Source organism: Elephantulus edwardii, unplaced genomic scaffold (assembly GCF_000299155.1).
Source record: "Elephantulus edwardii isolate Elephantulus edwardi_28Jun2011 unplaced genomic scaffold, EleEdw1.0 scaffold00101, whole genome shotgun sequence".
Classification (NCBI taxonomy): Eukaryota; Metazoa; Chordata; class Mammalia; order Macroscelidea; family Macroscelididae; genus Elephantulus; species Elephantulus edwardii.
The window spans coordinates 11,235,971-11,259,161 of NW_006399851.1; positions in this window are offsets into that span (position 1 = coordinate 11,235,971).

Genomic DNA, 23,191 nt, shown 5'->3' on the forward strand with positions numbered 1-23,191 from the left:
GGAGTTTAGGGCTGTTGTACATAGGGTAGCTATGAGTCGCAAGCGACTCAACGGCACATAACAACAACAACAATCCTTTCAGCAACAAACCTTGGTACAGACTATGCCACCAGAAATCCCAAATTAGCATTGATCATATGTTGTTGTTGTTATTGTTAGTTGCCATAAAGTTAAGTAAGACTGATAGAGAACTTACAAACAAGAGTTCTGAAACTTACCCTATTCTGTGCCATTCTCACCATCTCTGAGACACTCAAGACCATTGCTGCAACCACTGTGTTAATGCATCTGGTTCTTCCTCTCCTTTGCCATCCCTCCACCTTTCCAAATATGATATCTCTCTGCAAGGAATAACCTCTCCTAGCAACATGCCCAAAGTATGTGAGATAAAGCATCGTCATTTTTGTCTCCAAGGAGCACTCTGGTTTCACCTTCTCCAAGACATATCTGCTTGTCCTTTGGCAGTCCATGGGATATTCAGTAGTTTTCTCCAGGACAACAGTTCAAAGGCATCACTTCTTCTCCTGTCATCCTTATTAACTATCCAGCTCTCAGATGCATAGCAAGAGATTGAAAAGATGATGGCCTGAATTAGGCACACCTTAGCCTTCAAACTGACATCATTGCTACTCAATAATTTGGGGTGATCCTTGACTGCAGACTTACCCAGTGCAGAATGTCTCCTGGTCTTCTGACTGCTGGTACCAAGCTTACTGATAATATAGATTCAAGTAAAATGAAATCATTTCAATCTTTTCTTCATCTATCATGATGTTGCCTATCAGTCCAGCAGCAAAATTTTTTATTTTCTTAGTGTTGAGATGCAATCCATCCTGGAGGCTACAGCGTTTAACCTTCTGCAGCAAGCGCTTCAAGTCCTCTTCACTTTCAGCAAGCAAGGTTGTGTCATAATGTAACAAAGCTATGGAGGAAGGATACAACTGTGACACATTCTTTCTTAATGAGGAGAAATGTGGGGTCAAGATTGGTGGATGATTTATCAACAATCTGTGTTATGCGAATGACACAACCCTGCTTGCTGAAACTGAAGAGGACCTGAAGCGCCTGCTGCAGAGTGTCAAGGACTGCAGCCTACTATATGGATTGAGGCTCAATGTCAAGAAGACAAAGATTCTCACCACTGGACCAATTGGCAGCATCAGGATGGATGGTGAAGAGATTGAGATTGCACACAGCTTTAGTTTGCTTGGCTCCACAGTCAACAGTCTTGGCACCAGTAGCCAGGAAATTAAAAGGTGCATTGCCATAGGAAAGTCTGCTGTTAGGGACCTCTCTAAAGTACTGAACAGCAATGGTGTCTCTCTGGAGACTAAGGTGCGTCTGATACCGGCCATGGTCTTCACAATCACTTGTTATGCAGCAGAGAGTTGGACAATGACCAAGGAGGATAGAAGGAGAACTGATGCCTTTGAGCTGTGGTGCTGGAAAAGAGTATTGAGAATACCATGGACTGCTAGGAAAACAAACAGATTTGTCCTGGAAAGGGTTAAACCTGGTGGCTCCTTGGAGGCAAGGGTTCTGAGGCTCCGTCTAACATACTTTGGACATGTTGTGAGCAGAGACCAGTCCTTAGAGAGGGACATCATGCTTGGGAGGGTGGAGGGACAGTGCAGGAGAGGAAGGCCATCTATGAGGTGGATTGATTCAGTAACTGGGATAATTGGGATGGGAATGTCAGAGACAGTGCGATTGGCACAGGACAGAGCGGAGTTTAGGGCTATTGTGCATAGGGTCGCTATGAGTCGCAAGCGACTCGACGGCACATAACAACAACAACAACAGTGTTCCCTTTCTCTGTTAGCACAATAGTCTCTTGGTCTAGGTATAAGTTTTACATGAGCACAATTAAATGTTCTGAGATTTCCATTCTTCTCAAAGTTAACCATAATTTGTTATGATCCACACAGTCAAATGCCTTTTCATAGTCAATAAAGCACAAATAAACATTATCCTGGTAATCTTTGCTTTCAGTAAGGATCTATCTGACATAAGCAATGATATCCTTGGTGGCATGGCCTCTTCTAAATCCAGCTTGAATATGTGGAAGTTCTCTATATACTGCTATGGTTGGTTTTTGCATAATCCTCAGCAAAATTTTGCTTGCCTGTGAGATTAATGATATTGTTTTATATTTTCCACATTCTGTTGGATTACCTTTCTTGTGAACGTGAACACATATGGATCTGTTCCAGTCAGTCAACCAGGCAGCTGTCCTCCAAATTTCTTTACATAGACTGGTGAGCACATCCGGGGCTGCATCAGTCATTGAAACATGTCTAATTCCATACATCTAGGGAGGTGTTGTTGTGTGCCATCGAGTCAGAATCGACCCATAGTTGACCTTCCAGCAGGTTTTCAGAAACAATATATTGCACAGGAGGAGACTGCCTATCCTTCTCCCGCAGAGCAGCTGATGGATTCCAACTGAGAGCCTTTAGGATTTCACAGCTTCTTACCACTAGCTCCCATATCTAAGGTAGAAAAGTAAGTTCTTAATTTGAACCCCTGGAATAAATTAGAATCTGGACTCATCTACTTCAGCTACTGAACTTTTAAACTTAACTGATAATATATGCAAAGAAAAGTTGCATTTGCTCAAATGAGGTTACTTTCATTGGTAAGAGGCGATGACTTCAATATGTCTTTCCATTTGTTCACTTACTCATTGCAATCAACTCAGAGACAACTCATAGCTGCTCCTCCATTGAATTCCAGGGACTATAAACTGCATGAGAGGAAATTGTCCATCTTTCTCCCTGAGCCTCTGGTGGGTTTGAACCAGCAGAGAGGCATGACTTTAGGTTAGCTGTGCTACTGCCTACAGAGCAGCAGAGCTCCCTAATACATCTCCTGGGGGGATGTGATTCAATCCATAACAACCAGGAGTCAAACTCTGACAACCTAACTTAGATTGTGTACCACCCAGAATCCACATATTATTAATTAACCATGTTTTGCTAATTTTTTAAGAAAGATGTAACATTTGTTCTTTCATTTCTTATTAAGCCCAAAGTCAATATTATAAAATCACATAAATGACTAAAAGTAAATGTAGGCTCTGTAATCACTTGATCTACCTAGTCTATGAGCTACTTAACAAAGTTGTTGTGTGTCATCAAGTTGGAAGCAATTCATACTTGACCCTCCAACCAGTTTTCAGAGGCTGTAAATAGCAAGGGAGAAGATTGCCCATCTTTCTTCCACAGAGCAGGTGGCAGATTTGAACCATCTTGGGTTGGCAGTGCAACTCTATTCATCTATCCGCTATATAAATTGAGAGGAAAGTAGAGTAGAAACCAGGACTTCATGATGAAAGTTCATTCCCAGTCCTAAATACTAATGCATGTGCACATGCACACATGTGCATACACCAGACTTTAGAAAACATTTTTCTGAAAGTCAGTGGTGTGTTCAGACCACCCAACTATCCCCTATACCCTCTTCCAAGGACATGCATACACTGTACACATGAAGATGTGTTTCTTCACAACTTATTTTCAGGAAAAGGAAGACATTAAGTGGGCAGTGATATATTCAAAATATCCTGCACCTGTAATTAAATAACGGTCATGCAGGCGAGTGCTACATCCCATCACACAGACAACCACGGAGACACATGATTTCCATTTGAAAACATTGCCCTGTGACTTCAGATGAAAACCAAGAGCCACCATAGGCCCATGTGTGATTTCAGTGTCCAACTGAAAGGAATTTCCACAGCATCCATCACACTCTACTTTACTGATGAGAACTGTTTAATGAAACTTCAAATTGTTTCATTAAAATCAAGGCCTCTCCTTGCATAAGGCAAATGACCAAGTGGCAAGGGAATCCATGTCTTTTCAGCCATGGTGGTCATTGACATAGTCACTACCTATTTATCAGTATCAGCCTGACCATGAAATCTCTGAAATGGGCCATGATCTGCTCAGAGCCAGGTGCAGAAAGAGTAAAATGCAGAAAGCTCCCTCTTATGATAAAAAAATAATGTAGCCAAATACCTCAGTCACTCAAGCAAAGCCTAGGGAGCTCTGGAAAGCTCCATGCTACAACTCACAACTCTTTCCCTTTAGAATCAAAGTCTGGTTTTACATTTTTGTACTGGGTAGCTTTCTCATGCCTTTCTACGTACATCTATTGCCCATCCTTCTCCACCCAGGTGGCTAATCTCTATGGACTACATCAAAAGGATTCCTTTTCTCTGATATCTGATCTAGTGGGGTTTGATCGATGGGGATGATAAAGGGAGGAATATAAGATCAGAGCCTTCATTCTACTGGGTCACTATTAACTGGCTAAGCCCCTCAGCTTCAAGTCACAGCTCAGGTTAACAGGTATCTCTGTCTCTCTCTCTCTCTCTGTAGATTCTGGTAACCATTCCCTTCCCTCGTTCCTTCAGTCCTCTAAGTGATGATGACTCTATTTGTACCTGCCTCGCTTATGTGTTATATCTTTCCATATGGCTTTCCTACACCCTATCCCACTGTTATTTGTAAACTCTCCTCAAATGATCGAATTTGAATGTGATATCCACTTCCTACTTGGGCCCTTATCATTTCTAAAAATATAGGAGAAGGTCAGAATGCCCTGGAAGAAGATTGAGGGGACCTGCAAGAGCTCAGTGGTACCCCACAACTCACTGGATGGCAAGACTCCTGTATGTTTTCTCATTATCTCCAGCACATGGCGACCCCATGTGTGTGAGCCTCAATCTGAGCTCCGCTGGTTCTGTGGTCGTTATCTGTAGGTCCTTTGTCATCGGAACCTCTAAGTAGACTTTAACCTCCAACTTTTCAGTGAGCAGTTACCACTTAGGAAATCTGCATGCAGATAAAACCAAGGATTTTTATGATTTCCCAAACTGCTTCCAGATATAAGATCACCCTCCAAGTCTCCTTCACAGTCTCTGGCCTTCTCTCCACCTTCTCCTCTTCTTTCACACAAACACACACACACACAGAGCACTCTCACTCATACGATACCAACCCGTACTGCCAACTGATGAAAAATAAAAACAACAATGGGCTAAAATCGCTTTCTGTTTCTTCACTTCTTAATCTCAAAAAGACTACAAAATCAGACTCACTACATGCCATTTAAATGTTTTAATAGGGATTTAAAACTATTTGGCAATGTGATAATTGGCATAAATTGCAACTTCACAGTTCAAGCAGTTCAGGTTAAAATTGCTTTTGAACATTGATATATTCAAGGGTGAGAAACTACAAATAAGTCCTGATGTTCGTTACTTCTAGGCCAATTCATCCTAGACTTCTGTTAGCATTTCATTAACACAATACTGAAAGTGCAGAACAATGTTAGACTCTAGTGTCCAAAAAGTAACTCAAAAAAATTTATGATTGCCAACTACTTTATGCAACTTGAGCCTTCGACAAAATAGAGCTTGAAATCTTCCAGTGCTGATTGTATAAACCACAAAATCAGCTGCTGGCAAAAAGTAGCATGAATGTAATCCCTAATTTTCCAAATTAAACCTGGGTGTATACTTAAATGATGCAGATAAGGTTGTAACTTCCAAATGGTGGTGAGAATGGGCATAGGCTGGAGTCCAAGGTCAGATCTTGCTCTGCAACTTTCTACCTGTGGGAACTAAAATTCAAAGGCATTAGCTCTTCTCTTATCTTTATTCATTGTCATACATTCACACACACAGTAAGCAACAGAAAATGCCACAGCTTGGATCAATTGCGCCTTAGTCTTTAAGCTGGTATCAATAAAACACAAGTAAACATCTTTCTAGTATTCTCTGCTTTTAGCCAAGATCCATCTCATGCAAGCAATGATACCTCTTGTGCCACAGACTCTTTTGAATCTAGTTTGAGTTTCTGCAAATTCCCTGTTAATGTACTGTTTTAGCCTTTTTTTTTTAAGTAATCACCAGCAAGACTTTACTTGAATGTGCTATTTCATAATGTTGTTATATAATTTCCACATTCTGTTGGATAAACTTTTCTGGGAGTGGGAACAAATATGGATCACTTGCAGTCAGTTGGCCAGTTGACCAGGTAACTGACATCCAAATTTTTAATGAATGTTTCTAGGACCACATTGTCTGTTGAAATGTGTCAATTGATATTCCCTCTTTTCCTGGGGCCTTATTTTTAGCCAATGCCTTCAGGGTAGCCTGAACTTCTTCCTTCATTTCTGAAAGTTGGACAATGAATAGGGTTGCAGAAGAAGAATTGATACCTTTGGATTGTGGTGTTGGAGAAAAGAACTAACTGAGCATCCCATGGACTTCCAAAAGAACAAACAAGTCTGTCTCAGATGGAAGTGCATTCAGGGTTCTCCTTAGAGGCAAGCATGATAAAACTTCTCACATGCTTTAAACATGTAGTCAGAAGGGACGAAAAAGTATGTGTCAGGATAATATCCTTTCTCCAAACCGGTGAAGGACACTGATGGTCATTTTCCATGGCAACTGATGTACCTAGCACCTATACCACATCAATCTATGCTAAATACAGTGCTATTTAAGCCTACCTATGGTTCAGTCTTGTTTCCTAACTAGAGTTTTCTAAGTGTCGGGGTCATCTTTGTTTATTCTCCCACCTCCATATGACTACCGTCCACAGAGCTTCCATGCCTCATCCCACCACACCTAGAACAAGCTCAAGAACTATCAATACTAAGGAACTGCTTGAACCTTTGGGTAGAACACAGGGCAAGAATTCTTTGTGCTAAGTGAGCCTGAACATCAGAGCAGATAAATCACCTCTCCTCGCCTCAAGCCCAGCTCCAAATCACAAGGCCACTTATGTCAACAGCATGTGCAAACAGATAATAGAAGAAAGAAGAGAGCTGAACATAAGACTCTAGGCCCTGAGGCCATAAGAGGGGCAGCCCTAAATACCACTTAGCTGCTGGATCAAATAACATTTCCTGTTGACCAGAGACAATAAATATTTCTGGCTTACCCTTTGTCTAGGTTGATGCCACCGTGGGTCTCAACCTGCCCAGGCCAGGGTGTGTATTAAACAGTATATTGCTATGCATGGTCTCCTGTGTTGTTTACTGGAACACTCTGAGATTGAACTAATTAAGGAACCCAAACCAGAACCTTTAACTAAGGTAGCAAAGCATTCTGCTATCTCTGTGGTTGTGTCTACAATGTCCTCCTACTTAAGGGTCTTTTATGTGGTATTGTAGTTGTAGCATACTGCTGAGTTGAAACTAACCCATAATTGACCCTCCAGGGGGCTTTCAGAGGCAGTAAATCATAGGGGAGGAGATTGAACCATGTGCCTTCAGGTTGACAGCTGCAGGGCCATTGTTGTTGTGTACCATAAAGTCAGAACTGACCCATAGCTGACCCTGCAAGGATTTTCAGGGAAGTTAATCACATGAGAAAATTGCCCATCCTTCTCCCACAGTGTGGCTGGTGGACTCAAACCTTCAGGATTGCAGTGCAGCTTCTTGCCAACAGGAATAAACATATATAGTTATCTGCATATCACAGGTTGCTAATGAATCTTTCTCCAACCCTGATGCCACATTCTTCTCCATAACGTTCAGCTTCTCTGTTTCTTTATTCAGCATATAGATTTGAATAGATGTAGTGAAAGGGTGTAACCATGACATATACCTTTCTTGATCTTAAACCACAGTAAACCTTAGCTCAGGGAAAATGGTTGCCTCCATGTCTATATGTCTGTTCCGTATAAGCACGGTGAAATGTTCTGGAATTCTCTTTCTTCTCCATATTAGCCATAATTTGTTACGCTACACTTAGCTGAATACTGCTACAGAGTCAATGAGCACAGGTAAGCATTCTGATATTCTCAACTTTCAATCAAGGTACAGCTGACGGGGGTGGGAGTGGCTGAAAATCAATGTATACGAACTTTGCAAGTTAACCAGTATAAAATAAAGATTTTCTTTTAAGGTGGGAGGGGGAGAAGATGCAGCTGACAATAGGAATCATATCCTTCATTCCAAATATTCTTCGGGATCTGGCTTGTATTTCTGGCCATTCCCTGATTAATGTATAATCATAACAGGTATTTGAATTATCTTCAATGATATTTTACTTGTATATGATATTAAATGGTGGTGGTTGTTTCTAGGTGTGGTTGAGTCAATTATGACTTATGGAGATGCTATGAACAATGCATCTGGACCCTATCTTGCACCACCCTCACAGGATGGGGGAGCTTATCACCATAGTTACTATGTTGATCCATCTTCTTGGGAGTTTTCCTCTTTTTCTCTGACCTTCCACCTTTACCAGAATGATGCCCTTTTCCAAGAACTAGCCCCTCTTGAAGTCATATCCAAAGCATATGAGATGAAGTTTTACCATCCCTACCTCTAAGGAGTACCCTATCTGTACTTTTCCCCCAAGACATATCTGTTCTTTTGAAAGTCTATGTGACAATCAGTACTCCTCTGCAACACCACGCAAAGGCATCAGTTCTTCTTCTGCCATCCTGATTCAGTGCCCCACAGTCAGCTGCAAAGAAAGCAAATGAAAAAAACCGTGGCCTGGGTCTGGTTTATAGACCATTGTCTTTAAACTAACATCATTGCTCTTTATTGATATTATTGATTTAATTGTATGTCTGATTTGATAATTGATAATTTCTGTATTCTGTGTATCACTTTTCTTTGGAATGGGCACAAACCAGTCTGTTGGTCCTGTCTTGTCAATTTCTTGGCACAGACTAGTATATGCTTCCAACACAATATCTATTTGTTTAAATACGTGAAGTAATATTCCAACAATTCCTGGAGCTCTCTTTCTCTTCAATGTATTCAGTACAACTTTTTCCTTCAGTATCACCCATTCTTAATTATATGTTACCTCCCAAAATGGTTGAGTGCTGACCACTTCTTTTTGAAATAGTAACTCTGTGTATTCTTTTCACATTCTTTCACTGTTCCAATATTCTGTCCAACCCATCCACTGCTGTGAAGTCAGTTCCAACTCATAGTGACCCTCTGTTAGGCTTCTGAGGCATTCAATCTTTGCTAGACAGGATAGCTAATCTTTCTCCCACAGAGACACTGGTGAATTTGAGCTGCTGATCCCCCAGTTATTCATTATATTCCATAGGGGTTATTCTTCCCAAAGACTCTTTCCCTTTTTGCATATTTGGCCTTGAATTTCAAATTCTTCCAGTTTGAGAAATGTCAAGCGTGCTTGTCTCTTTAGATTTTCTAGTTCCATTCATTGCTGACTTCATTATAGTCTCTTCTTTTTCTCTGCTCTAGCTGCCCTTTGAAATCTTCTCTTCAGCTCTTATATTTCATCACTTTTGTTTTGACAGTATGTTTAAGAAAAAGTTTCAGAGTCTCTCCCAAGATTCGTTTGAATGGGAGTTTTTGTTGCTGGCTTTGTTTTTTTGTTTGTTTGTTTTTTGTGGGTAAGCAAAATTTTTACTTGCGAGTAAAAAAGGAAACAAAGGTTAGTACCTTGGGGGGAAAATGTTTCTTCCTGACATCTGTTTTGATCTGTCCTTCCTTCCTTGTCTTTATTATGACCTTTCGCACATATAATGCTCTTGATGTCATCTCACAACTCTGCCCATCTTTGGTCGTTAGTGACCACTGTGTAGTCTTAAGAAGCTCTCTACATTCAGATGAGATATAGTCAAGGTATATCCAATAAACAACATTATGATCATCAGAGAAAATATTAAACTTATCAAGGACTGCACACACTTGAGTCCACCTACAATCAACACCCATGGAAACAGCAGGCAAGACATTAAAACCTATTGTATTGGGAAACCCTGCTGCTAAAGACCTCTTTTAAGTGCTAATTGCTTCATATCCATGTGAAAGCTGGACAAGCAAACATGAAGATAAAAAAAAAAAGAACTGATGCCTTTGAATTGTGGTGCTGGCATGGCCACGCAAAAAGACAAAGAAATCTGTCTTGGAAGAAGTGGACCATAGTGTTCCTTAAAAGTAAGGACTGGGAGACATCTTCTCCCATTGGGCAACTTGTCACGAGGGTCTGGTTTCCGGATAAGGACACCATGATAGGAAAAGTGAATGGTTAGTGAAGGAGAAGAAGACTCTTCATGAGATGGATTGCCATAGTGACTGCATGGGGTCACTGTAAGTCAGAGCTGACAGCTCCTAACAATAACAACAACAATACATAGGGGCTATTATGAATTGCAATCAACTTGATGCCACCTCACAGCAAACACACGCATACTGTTGTTAAGTTTCCAGTGCTGCAAATCTTTATAAGAGATGGGACATTTTTCTCTTAGAGAAGATGATAGATTCAAACTGTTGATTTTTTTTTTTCAGTTAGCAGCTCAACAAAAGCAGCATTATGTGACCAGAGCTCATAGCAATAGATATCTATCTATGCTTCATAATAATGATTGTCAAGTCATAACCAGCTCTTAACTGACCCTCTAGTGGTTTTCCAAAGCTGTTAATCAATTGCACAGGAGATTCTGCCCTCAAACCACTGGTGGATTTGAACGGCCTTTGGATTAGCAGCACATCTCCCTGTGGACTCCTATTCCATGAAATCACAGCCTTCTACTCAGAAGCAAACTAAAGGGCAAGCGGGTGAGAACTGGAAATGAGAAAAGAATAGATTAAGTGAAAGAACTGGTTTCAATGGATTTAGGGAATGTTTGAGTAACGGCAGGGAGAGTTCTAAATCATTACTTACTATTAACTCTTCTCAACTCTCCTAAATTATATCCAAGCGCCTATTTATGATTTTTCATTCTCTTTGGCTCAAACACATACACAATTTTTGTTTTTAGGAGGAGGCAGGGAGAGCTGCCTGAACACTGGTACTAATGGTGCATAAGAACAAAAGTATTACTCCACAAGCATGAATATCTGCATGTGAATATGAAATAAAGAAGCTGCCATTAGCTCTGGAAAACAAATACCTATCTTTCAACACAAAAAGAAATTATCAAATCACTAACAGTATTGTCATTCTGAGCAATGTGTAATCACCTAATCCTAGAAAAGAGGGAGTACATTTTCTCCCCTTATATTTGGTTACTGTCTCTGTCATCTAGTCACAGAACTGACTCACAGCTGACTCTCTAGACTATAAATCACACAGGAGGAGATTGCCTATCTTTCTCCTGCAGAACAGCTGGTGGATTCAAAGCACGTAAAGCACGTGCTTTGGGTTGACAGGACAACTGCTTGCCCTTGGACCATCAGAGCTCCCTTCTATATTTCATAGTGGTGGTGTTGTATGCCATCAAGTTGGAAATTGACCCATAGCTGAACTTCCGGTGGGTTTTCAAAGGCAGTATTGCACAAGAGGAGATTGCCCATCCTTCTTCCATGAAGCAGCTGATGGATTTGAACAGCCTATGTCTGGAATTGCAGGGCAGCTTCTTACCATTAGACCACCAGAGCTCCCTTGGCCTGTCCCTGGAAAGGGACATCATGTTTGGAAAGGTAAAGGGTTGGCAAGAGAGGAAGACCCTCAAGGAGATGGATTGACACAGTGACTGTAGCACAGTAGTGTGTGGAAAAGAATAGTGGGTTGAGAATGAAGACTCGTATTCTACATTAAAATTGCCCAATGAAAAGATAATACAGACCATATTAATTGTCTAGTTTTGTTATAAAAGAAATTAGCTAATTAGAAATTAGACATTAACACAAGTAGCTAGCTTTAACCAACATAAAGTTTGCTTTCTTCCAGTTTAGAAGGGTAGAGGTGAAATTCGGTCTACCAGATCTAGCACAAGGTGTTCTCTGTCAGTTCTGAAGGTAGATCCTTGTCTGTTCTGAGCTTCGGCCTGGGAAATCTTCATGGGATGTAGCATCTCTCCTGTCCCCCCTTTACTTCTTCCACTTGCTTGGTTAATCTCTTTTACATCTCAGAACAAAAGGATTTAAATATATAGGTCTACATAATCCTGCCTCATTAATTTAACAAAGACTACCTAGTCCCAAGAGTGAATATAAACACAGGTATGCTGTTGTTAATATGTATCATTGGCACAGACTAAAAACTGACTCTCTGGCAGCTTTTCAGAGGCAGTAAATTGCATTTAAGGAGATTGTCCAGCTTTGTCCCAAAGTGCAGCTGGTGGATTCGAACTATGTGCCTTTGGTTTGTCAGTGCAACTTCTTCTCACTAGGCTACTGTTTTTTGTTATTGTATATTGTTGAGTCAGAACTGACCCACAGCTGACCCTCCAGTGGGTTTTCAAAGGCAATGAATCACACAAGAGAAGACTTTCCATCCTTATCTCACGGTAAAAAAAAAAAAAAGAGTGAAAAGAAACAGAAAAAAGAATTTTGCCCGATATGTCAGAAATGTCATTTTATCAAAAATTAACATTTAAACATAAATTTAAATATTTTAACATAAATTTAAAATTTAATATAATTATTAATAAAGACATCTTATATCTGTGAATGGACAAATAGAATCTTCAGAATCCAATTCTCTTTTTCACTGTTGCTGTTGCTGTTGTTTTCACTGATAGCTAATCTCAATTCAAACTAGTCTGATTTCAGGTGCTTAGTATTCACCTGAGGTTACTGAACTAGACAATGTTGCTCTAGATCCTGACTTCCTAAGAACTAGGTGCATGACCTTGAATTTAACCTCCCTGTTCCTCCATGCTGTCTACAGCCAGGGAAATTTGCTAGAGGGTCAGCTATGAGACCATTCCAACCTGATGGCATTAAGTTTGAGTGCCTCGGAAAGGAAGTTCTCATCCCTTAAAATAAAGAAGAAATGGATAATCACTCAAAGTTCTTTGGAGTTTAAAATCCATTCTTGTTAGGTACCATCGAGTCAGTCCTTCCTCCCAGCAACCCTCTGAATAAAAGCATTAAACCTAGCCATTGCTGTACCATCTCAGGACGGCTGCTGCGCTTAAGCCATTAGTTGCACCTGTCAATCCATCTTGTTGAGGTTCTTCTTTTCTTTTTCACTGACCTTCTATTTTACTAAGCATTATATCTTTCCCCAGGAACTGACCTACCCTAATAATACACCTAAAGTATGGTGATGAAGATTTCTAAGGAACATTTTGGGTGTAATTCTCCCAAGACATGTGTTTGTTCTTTTGGCAGTGCATGGAGTATTCATGGTATATTAAATTCCATAGTGTGCATCATTTGTATCCTAGTGGGACATTCCCTGAGTTCCAAATGTCCTTTGTTGTTTTCAGCTGCTGCTGAGGAAGGCCCCTGTCTGCTCCTGACTTTTGATGACCTTGTGCACAAAGAAATAAAATGCTACCAGGTCCTGAACTATTCCCAAGATCGACTGCAAATCTGTTGTGATCCATAGGGCTGTCAATGGCTGATCTTCAGAAGGAAAAAACTAGGCCTTTCTTCATAGTTCATCTCGGTCTGGAAGCTCCACTGATTCCTGTTCGGCACCAAAACCACACTCAAGCACATGAGATGCATTGGCTATTAACATGCGTTCTCCTACATGGAGGGCACAAATTTGATCAACTCAGTGTTATCCCTAATATTTATCAAAAATGCTCAGAAGGGTGGAGGGACAGCACAGAAGAGGAAGACCCCAGATGAGATGGATTGATTCAGTAACTGGGGTGATGGGAGTAGGGGTGTCAGAGTCAGTGAGACTGACTCAGGACAGGGCAGGCTGCAGAGCTTTTGTGCATAGAGTTGCAATTGGTCATAGCCTGCTATGAGTCGCAGGTTTGTTGGCACATAACAACGTGTCACTTTTTACTTTAGATCTGTCCTGGTGTAGTACATAGAGAGTTGGGCTATTAAGTCAAAGGCCTCTTCTCAGGTAATTCAAAGCAGCACTTCTCTGGCAGGCAGTTCTGTGGGAGAAAGATGGGCGGATTACAAGCCTCTATAATACTGCTGAAGGGTCAGCTCTAAGTCAGTTCCAACTACCAACAATGAGGTTTTGGGTTTATTTTTAAATCAGCATACACCCATTGTAAACATTTGGGAAATTTTTTAAACTACAATACAAAATCAAATAATCCATATTCTACTCAAACATGTTGTTATGTGCCATCTAATGGAAATTGACTCATACCTGACACTCCAGCAGCTTTCCAGGGGCAGTTTCTTGCATGGGAGGAGATAGCCCATCTTTCTCCACAGAACAGCTGGTAAATTTGAACCACATTTCTATAGGTTGGTTAGTACCACTGAGCTACTTACTAATATTTTGGTGAATTTTTATTATTTTTTAATATCAACTAACAGTTGGAACTTAGTTGTTGTTGTTAATGTGCCATTGAGTTGCCTGCAACTCATAGTGACCCTATGCACAGTGGTTCTGAAGCTTATCCTACCTTGAGCCAATATTACTGTCTCAGATCCAGCTGCCTCCATAAACCCCTTATTACTGTCAATCCATTACAGTCCTGGTCTTCCTCTCCTGCTCTGTCCCTTCACCCTTCTCCTTTTCCGTGAATTACTCCCACCTGGCAATATGCCCAAAGTCTGACTTTCAAAATCCTTACCTCCAATAAGCAACTTGGTTTTGCTCTCTCCAGGTTAGGACGACTAACATACTGCTCTTGTGGCCTTAGTGGTAAAAATCTGCACCGAAACCTTGAAAGTACAGGGTTCGAATTCACCAGCTGCTCATTGGGAGAAGGATCAGCAACCTCCTCCCATGGGATCCTGCCTCTGAAAACCCACTGGAGGGTTTTCTATGGGTCAGCTCCACCTCGATGGTACACAACACAACACAACACACATATAAACTCATTACCATTTATTACTTAATCAACCCATAACTGACCTCCAGCAGGTTTTCAGAGACTGCAAATCACATGGGTGGAGATTGTCTGTTTTTCTCTGGAGGAGCCACGGGTTGATTTGAACTGACAGAGGGGCACTGCCTTTGGGTCAGTAACACACTCGCAACAAACTACATTATTGCTGTATTCTTCCCTTATTTTGAGGGACTTTAAGAAAATAGAAAAGTGAAGTAATTTTGTTCCAAGATCAGTCTATTTGTAGATATGCATTTAGTACTACAAACATCCAAATGATCCTTTCAATACTAGTCCATTATAGAGAACCTTAGGTCTGTGATCCTCCTAATTTAATTTTTGGAGGCTCTTGTTTTCCCAACATGTTATCTTCAAAATCGTCGGGTTCTGTCAGTTCTGGCTCCTCTCTTTCCATCTGTATGCAAGATCGTCCATGTTTACATGTCCGATTTGGACCCCAAAGACTTATTACTGCTGCTGGTGGAGCCTTAGAGCCAATCTCTCCCAGGAACCAGATCTTTGGCAGAGCGTGAGGCGAGGCCCTTGTTAGGATAAAAATAACCAGGCCGGCTACAGCTCAGCTTGGCTATTAAGGGTTGCGATTATTTTGGATCAGCACCCCAGGGCAATGGTAAAATTCACTCTAAATTGCTTCCGCCAACCTTTTTGAAGGTTCTTTTTTAACCCAGTAATTAGTCAAAATGAAGGCACTAAAATAACTATTGAATACTTAATGTATTTATCTCTGAGAGTTGCTCGGATTTTAGAAAGAAGTGAGAGGCAAATGGGACTTTATCTCCTTTTTTTAAAAGCTCCTTTTTTCCTCTTTGCAAATTTCTGATCGTGTGTGTGTGTGTGTGTGTGTGTGTGTGTGTGTGTGTTCTGTGTTTCTAATTGTCATCCGGAAGAGGAGAGGAAATGGATTAAAGGTGAAATGGGTGACCAGGCCACCCCGGGAGCAGGGGGCGTGTCCTCGCAGTCTAACAGCGGGCGGGGCCTGACTGCAGTGGGTGCGCGACGCCCCCCACCCTTTGATATGATAATCTGTGGCTGTGGGTTGGGTCGTGCTGGCAGGAGAGCAGAGGCGCTCAGATGGCTTACACATTACAAAGCTGCAGACTTCAAAGCCCAGTTTAAAAGGTTCTCTTCTCATCCAGCCAAATAAGTTTGCGTTTTACAATGCTGAAAAGAAATCCCAACAAATTAGAATGGAATCTTAAACAATGAACCAGACCCAACTCAGAAATAAGGAACCAATCAACGCTATCAACATGGTTTCTATCTGTCCTGAGGACTTTAACCATTTCCACATGACAGCATGCATCTGATTAGGTTCTGCGGGCCTCTCTCGGCGGACCCGGTGAACTGAAGAAGCTGGGAGGGGGTGGGGCGGTTCCCAGGCCTGATTCCAGGACTTGGGCCAACAGGTACACCTCCACCTCAAACCAGATTAAGGTTAAGACAGTCTCCAGCAGAGCGCAGGACTTTAAATAATTCAGCTCCTAGCTTTTAGCAAGACAAATATGATTTGCAAATTTCTCCTAGTTCTTCTAACGCTTGACCCCCAAAATGGAGAGCTGGCCTTAGACGTTAACAGAGGCCTTGCATTCCCCATTATCTGATTCTATGTTCTGTCTGTCCAGGTCCTGACCCTACAATTCTGTCATTTTAAAACTTTCTCTCTCTGTCTCTTAAAGACTAGTCTTAAGGCTTCCAAATCCCTTTATCCAGTACCTTTGAAAACAAATATAGCAAGCTTGTTTATTTTCTTTTGAAAAATCTTTATTGTAGTGGAATACATAATAAAATGCTTTTCATTTCCATTACTTTTACACGTACATTCATATTGTGTAAGTATTAACAGTGTTTCCAGAACTTTTTCATCACTTCAAACAAAAGCTCTATACCCATCAAGCAAATAACACCTCATTCTTTACCCCCAACCCCACCAGAGCCCTTAGGAAATGATCTTTCTGTCTCTACACATTTTCCTATTCTAAACAGTTCATATAAGTGGGATGATGCAATATTTGTCATTTTGTGTTGGCCTATTTCACTAAGTATAACGTATTCAAGGTTCAATCATGTGTTAACATATCTCATCATTACATTTCTGTTTACAGCTGAGTAGTATTCTGATGTCTGTGTATACTATATTTTATTTATCCTTTCATCTGTTGATGGACACTTGGGTTGTTTCTACCTTTTGGCTGTTGTGAATAGCGCTGCTTCGAACAATAGTGTACTAGTATCAAGTTCTCATTTTGATCTTAAAGGGATTTTCTTTTCCACAGGCTAATGGGTATTTGTGTTGACATGCATAAGTTGAGGGCTGGCAGTGAAGCTTGAGAAAGGGTTGTCATGGTTTAAACTTAAACTTGAATTTCAGCTGCATTCCTCCTAGGATTCAGACACATCTGGAGGGCCTGTCTGTAGGCTGCACCATGCGAGGTTTCTTTCTTTGTGAGTTTGTGGAGGTGGAGGTACTGGAGAGAGCTAATCCTAATGGAGCCCTTCATCCTAGTAAAAAGTCTCTTGATCCTTCAGCTCAGAATAACAATTGGACCTAGATCATGAGGATTCCAGCCTGACACAGAAATCCAGGTGAAAAACAAGAAGACCTTTTGGCTAAACTCTCTGAGGGATTTTGAGATCGCTCTAAGGGGGGCTGAGTGTCAAAATAATGAAAAAATTAGAGACTACCAACCTTCCCAATGGGAATTCTGTGAACTGTGGGTTTAAACCTACCCACAACGAGCTCTGGGGTGGCTACCTGGAAGGTCAGCATTTCAAACCTGCCAACCACACTGCAGGAAAATGAGGAAGCAGCCTTCTTTTATCAAGGTTTACATTCTTGGAAACCTAATTAAGTGTCACCATGAGTCAAAACAGATTCAACAGCAATGAGTTGGTTAACCTCAGAGGAGCCCAGGTGGGAGTTAGGCTGTTAACCAATATACTGGTAGTACCAATCCTTAAACTGTTCTGAGGGAAGAAAATGAGCCAATCTGCTCCCATTAAGCTGTGTCACCACAGAAGCCCCATGAAGGGTCCGCATAAATAGGAATAACTTCACCTTCATGAATATAGGTTTGCTTTGGTAACCATCCTCATACCACATGCACACACACACACACGCGCGCTTCCACTCCATATACACACGCTTCGTATTCCACCACACTACATCATATCTCCACCACATCCACACACCATACACAATGCATATACATAAAACCCGCATTTGCCCCATTATACATGTGTACACACTCCTTCACATGCCAAGCAGCTGCCTTTCTAGCTTTTTCTCTACCTACCATTGGCACAGGGCAGCAGTGAGAATAGCAGTGATATGCAGCCAACGAGAACGACACATCAAATTCAACTACATGAAAAATATACTTTGGAAAAACTACTAGAAGGAAAGCTCTGACTTGTCCTGGTGGTATATATTCCCTTCTTTAGTTTGCTTACAAGCAAACACAGATGGCAGCAAGTCAATATGTTTTGATCTCACTTAACTCCCCTCTATCATAAACCAAAAAAGCCAAACCCACTGCTGATAAATCAGTTCTGATCCGTAGAAAATTCCTCCCTTCCCCCAATCTACTTTCTAAGGCTATAAAATCTTCACTATCGGAGGAGACTGTACATCTTTCTCTCAAGGAGCAGATTTGAACTTCTGACGTCTTGGTTAATAGCCTAGTACATTAGGCACTAGGCCACTAGGACTTTCTCCTCTCTCATAACCAGATAACATAAGAAATTCTCTGCAGAGATGGTGGTAAATCCAGAAGCTTTTGGTTTCTCACATCTGTATCTGCTACTTCCTACACCACCCTCTCTGCACAATCCCAAGAAATCTCTTACAGCTCTTCTTTTTAAAATCGGTTTGTTTTTTTAAATCCTCAGCAATGATGTTTCCTCAATAAGCTGAATATAGACATTCCATATGACCTATCTTCCACTGTTAGGAATATACCCTGAGGAAATTAGAACTGAGACACAAATGAGATTTGTACACCAATGTTCATAGCAGCAGTATTCACAATCACAAGAACATGCAAATAGTTCAAATGTCCAACCATGATTGAACGGATTGAGAAAGTGTAGCACACTTCCACGAGGGAACATTAAAGAGTACTCAGGAGCAATGATTTCAAAAATTACTACATAACTTGGGAGGGACTGGAGAGCATTATGCTGAACGAACAAACTCAGCTCATAAGGACAAATACGGCATAAGACAGTTATTGCAGAAATAGAAAGATAACTAGTAAAATGTGTATGAGGACCAAATGGAGGGAGAGGGGGAGTAGACAGGTGAAAATGGGAAGAGGAGAGATCATAAGGTCGCACAGTTTGGTGGGTAGAGGGAAAGGTGGGTAAAGGAAATTAGAAAGATCTGGTGGGGATCTGGAAAGACAGGGTAATGGTGGGCATAGTTCAATGATGATTGACTTTACAAAACATAGTGAATGTGAGTGATTGTGCGAAACACAAAGTGAATGAAGAATAGTGTGAAACACAATGGATACAAACTTTGTAAGCAAACCAATATAAAATAACTTAAAAAAAAAAAGAGTAAGAGTAGTCACTTCTGACCTCCCCTAGTTCTTAAGAGGAATTGTCCCCATCAACAACATCCACAGTGCAAAACTTAATCCTATAAAGTCAGATATGGCTGCAATTCCTGTATCTGCTTCTTCTAATTTTAACACCAAGGGCTCTCATACCCTGCTGCTGAGTTCAAACTCAGCTGCAAAGACCACACAGATCTCCTAGGTCCATACTCACAGTTAAGGGGGTTTTTAATGGACGTTAACATGTTGGTAATAGCATACAATTCTTCAGTCGGGATAGTTTCTCAAATGTGCTCACAGGTCCTTTTTCACCTTTAGACTCTTGACTTAGGTCAGTGTTATAAAGCTCTCTCAGTCCTGCCAAATACGTTGGATTTCATAAGAATTAAACATGTTTGCTTGGTGAAAGACCCTGTCAGGAAAACAAAATGACAAGTAGAGAGTCATAGAGAAGTATTGTAAATTAAATATCTGTTAAAAGCCAAGTATCTAACCTATATAACGAAGTTTCAAAACTCAATGGTGAAAAAGCAAACAGTCCAGGTTTCAATTAAGTCACCCAAAAATATGTGTCAACCTGACTCAGTTGTATAAAGATGTAAACCTTCCCCATGATGTGATCTGATTTGGTCAGCCAGTCAGCTGTGTGATCAAGGTGAGATATAACACCCATACTAAGATCACAGCCTGATGCAATGTAATGGGAATTGCCCAGGGTTGTAGCCTGCATTACTTTTTATCTTGCAAGACATAAAAGAGAGAAGCAAGCAGAGAAGGAGAAACCTCAGCATTATCAAGAAAAAAGATGCAAGATTGGTATGAATCTTTTGGACCTGGAGTCCTGTGCCGAGAACTTACTCGACTCAGGAGAAGATTGGTGTTAAGAAATATGGAGGGAGATCTCCAAGAGACAGTAGAGACAGTGGGCCCACAGGTGCAGAAAGGAGCTCAAGACCTTTTCCCCAGAGCCAAGAAAACTATCTCAAGAACTGGCACCCTAGGTTTGGACTTCTAGCTCTTAAACTGTGAAAGAATAAATTTCTGTTTGTTAAAGCCATCCCCTTTTGTTGTATCTATTACAGCAACACTAGATAACTAAGACAAAACTGAGAAAAGATGTACTGAGACATTTTACCAAAAGAGGGAAGCAAAAAGGCACATAAAAAAGATGTTCAACATCATTAACCATTAGGGAAATGCACCCTAAAACCAGAATGGCATACCTTTCAGAATGAATGAAATTAAAAGAATGACCTCACCAAATGCTTGAGATGATGTGGTAAAACTAGATCAATGATGTAATAAAACTGGATTACTCATTCATTGTTTGGTGGGTACAATCACTGCAACAAACTATTAAGCAATATCTCTTAAAAACTTAAACAATCAACTACCATATGATCTAGCAACTTTACTGTGGCACATTTATCCAAGAGACATGAAAACACTTTCACAAAAAAACCTGTCTACACACAGGAAACAACCAAAATTTTCCTAACCAGTAAGTGACTAAATAAACTAAGCAGTGGGCCTATCATGACATACTACTCACCAGGAAAAGGGACACACCATTCATACCTTTAACAATTTGGATGTCTCAACCCATCAATCTCCTTGCTGTCCATTTCTAGCTGACCCTCCATTGAGTTTCTGAGACTTTAAATTGCATGGGAAGAGACGCTCCATCTTCCTCCTGCGGAGTTGTGGGTGGATTTGAAATGCCAGAAAGGCACAGTCTTTGACAGTGCACCTCCCTACAAGCTATACAACCCAAATGTTCTAGATGAATAGACAGAAAATTATGCTGAGTAAAGAAATTAAACTTAGAAAAAATTACCTATTGCATATTTGCATTGACACAACAATCTTGAGATTACAAAATTCTAGAAATGAAGACTATATGCATTAGTGGTTGCCAGAAGTTAGATGTCTATGGTTGTTCTTATTTCACACCATAGAGTTGGAACTGGTCCATAGCTGACCCCCTCCAATGGGTTTTCAGAGGCATAAGTAAATTACATGGGAGGACACTGCCCATTTTCTCCTATGGAACAGTTGGCTGGTGGATTCGAACCACATACTTTGTGCTAATGGTACATTAGCAGCACAATTCCTTACCACTGAGCCACCAAAGTTCCCTAAGTGGATGGTAGCAGCTATCAAAAGGCAACAGGAGGAGGGATCCTTGTGGTGTGATGTGTTCTCTATCGTGATTGCATCACTGTCAAAATTCCAGTGCAGTAATGTACTGTACACAGTTTTGCAAGGTATTACTCTTGAGAGAAACTCTGTTTATTCAATATTAGACACACATGATCTCAAAATTAATAGATAAATTCTGTTAATTCATTAAAATCAACTTTTTCTAAGGTACAGACTCAGATACATGGCAACCCTCTACAGAGTAGAGCCAGTATATAGTGTTTTCTGCTGTAGTATTTATCAAAGGAGATCACCAGACCTTTCTTCTGCAGGGCCTCTGAAACAAGTCCAAGCTATCATCTTTTAGGTTAGCAGCAAAGCACAAACTGTGGCACCTAGGGACCTGTCTATGCATATACTATATGAATTGCTTCTATTTATAGATTATAAATTGGAACAGGTAAATGTGTGTACTTGTGTGCACAGGCATCAATTCTTGAGCATGTAGTGGTGGTGGTGGTGTTGTAGATGCCATCAAGTTGATCAAGACGCATAGTAACCCTCTGAACAATAGATCTGAACTCTGCCCTATCCTGTGCCATCTTCATCATCTCTGATAAACTTGAGCCCACTGTTAAAGTCACTGTGTCATTTCATCTCATTAGGGGTCTTCTTTCTTTCTCTGACCCTCCACTTTCCCTAACATGATGTCTTTTTCCAAAGAATAGTCTTAACAACAAGCCCAGAGTATGTGGAACAACACTTCATTGCCCTTGCCTCCAAGAAGCACCCTGGTTGCGCTTTTCTCCAAAGACAGACTTGTTCATTTGGCAGTCCAAGAAGTGTTCAGTACTCTTCTCCAATACAATTCAAAGGCATCTCTAGCACATTGCAAGTGTTTAATAAATACTTGTTGGACTTTGCTCAGGGGACTGTATTCTTGAAGGGAAGACTATTACGCCTGAGTTTCTAATTCAAAATGAAGTACCTTCAAAACTCTTTGGAAGAGTCACCAGGGAAGAAAACAGACACTCATTTAGCAGACTGGATCCCATTAGTCATTTCTCTTCCAGTGAGGAAACCATCCAAAATCAAATTAGGATCAGAAAGTTGTTTGTTGAGTATAGAACCCAAGCAAAGGAAATTGGATTTCCTAGAGGGTATATTTTCATACCATGGAGGCCAGCCTGGTGAAACATCCTCCTTCATCAAGGAATCTATTTGCCCAGTGGACTGGATGTTTATGTTGGCCTACCAGGCTCCTCTCTGGTCAGTGCTAGAAAAACACGTCCAGTGGCCTGCCCTCCAGCTCTCTTTCTAGGCTCCACCGTAATTCCACTTTCTATTTGCACTTGTCATTACAACACACCCTCTTTGGTTTCCACATTCATCTCATGTTACAATTTCCATGTCTAGTGTTTATTTTACATGGATTAGGAGGCCTCCTCCTCAGGACAGTGGGCAACTTGTCTCTTGATAAAATTTTAGGGGGGACTCTTTGACTTCTCCAGTGAATGAGTATTTGTTACCCTTAACCAAGAAGCTAGCCTGTTCTGGACCTCTGTTATTTTTACTTTTTTTCTAAAGCCTACATGAGAGTTTATCTTTCAAAACTATGACTCTCTGAATAGCTTGGGATGAATTTTCTCCACATATATAAAATAGTGTCATAGTGAGCAAAGATATTTCAGGGAGCAAAGAAATACTACATTCAGAAAAATATGTCAAGGATCTAATTAAAGT